We start from the raw sequence: 1,708 nt of genomic DNA on the forward strand, positions 1-1,708 counted from the left end.
CATGCTTAACTGGCTGTATGTGTAATTTGATGAGATTACTAACTGTGCTTTGTGCCAAAGATTTCTTAAGTCAAATTTTTATTAACACTTTCTGCTATATCATAAATTACACTTTTATATGCACTTATTGGATGACTCAACAATGGTGTAAATTGTTTACAAGACAATTGATTTATTTCAGTCATTGTAATTTATGTACCTGTATGTTTCATGTAAAGTTAGGAGTATACTTCACTGCACTATTTAAATTTTCATGTCTAAAAGTGACACCAGTGGCATAATGCTGTCATATGTAGATGGTGTCACATGGTGGTCTCAATTGTAAAACACAAGTACAAATCTTGTTCACAGTCAAATAAAAACTGTTCAGAATATCTGATTTGCCCTTAATCTTTAATACTTGAAAAATGATACATGTACAATAAATTTTAAGAGAAGAAACCATTCTGTATGAGACATGTGATGACATTATTGAAGCATAAAACTCTGATCTATTTCTAAATATGTTTTCCAGTGTGATAGATTACTACTCTCACTACATAGAAGAGGCACTGAGCAGTGAACTGTTGTCAAAACAAAAATACACACACACACACACACACACACACACACACACGTGGCCACTCTTGTCAATGGGAGCTTAGGCGAGTAGCAATCTTGGTTGGGGTGGGCAGTGGAGGCACAAAAGAGACAAGCTGTGGGGTGGGGGACAGGGATAATAGGGAATGCAGCATCACTGGGGGAGGGAGGGGGGGAGGCAGTGGTGTGTTGTTGTGGTCTTCAGTGCAGAGACTGATTTAATGCAGCTCTCCATGCTACTCTATCCTGTGCAAGCTTCTTCATTTCCAAGTAACTACTGCACCCTACATCCTGCTGAATCTGCTTAGTGCATTCATCTCTTGGTCTCTCTCTATGATTTTTACCCTCCACACTGCCCTCCAATACCTAATTGGTGATCCCTTGATGCCTCATAACATGCCCTACCAACCGATCCTGCTCTAGATAAATTGTGCCACAAATTTATCTTATCCCCAATTCCATTCAGTACCTCTTCATTAGTTACATGATCTACCCATCCAATCTTCAACATTCTTCTGTAGCACCACATTTCGAAAGCTTCTATTCTCTTCTTGTCTAAACTATTTATCGTCCACAATTCACATCCACACATTGCTAGTACAAATACTCTGAGAAAAGACTTCCTGACACTTAAATCAATACTTGATGTTAACAGTGGTAGAGGAGAGAAATAGCCAAGTGGAAAAAAATTACTCGGGTGTGCATGTTTGATACTGAAGTGAGATTGATGCAGACAGAGAGACTAGCAAAGGTTGAGGCCAGGGGGTAGGTGAGGAGGGAGGGAGAGAATATGTTATAGGAATAAAGAATATGTTACAGGGAGAGTTCCCATATGTGAAGTTCAGAAATGTTGGTGGGGAGAAACCAGACAGCTTGGGCTGTGAAGCAATCATTGAAGCAGAGCATACTGTGTTGCCTGCTATGCAACAATTGTCTCTCAGCCACAATTTGGCCAGTCGGAATACAGACAGCTTATTAATAGTCATACCCACACAAAATGCCACATACTGGTTGCAGGTAAGTTGGAAGACTTTTGGTAGGGTAAGAAATGCTCATGACAGGACTGAAGGAGGTTGTAGTGCATGACGTATATTGTTGCTATCCTGTGCAAGTCTGTATACCCTACATT

Source organism: Schistocerca serialis, chromosome 9, assembly GCF_023864345.2.
Source record: "Schistocerca serialis cubense isolate TAMUIC-IGC-003099 chromosome 9, iqSchSeri2.2, whole genome shotgun sequence".
In the NCBI taxonomy this organism is placed as follows: Eukaryota; Metazoa; Arthropoda; class Insecta; order Orthoptera; family Acrididae; genus Schistocerca; species Schistocerca serialis.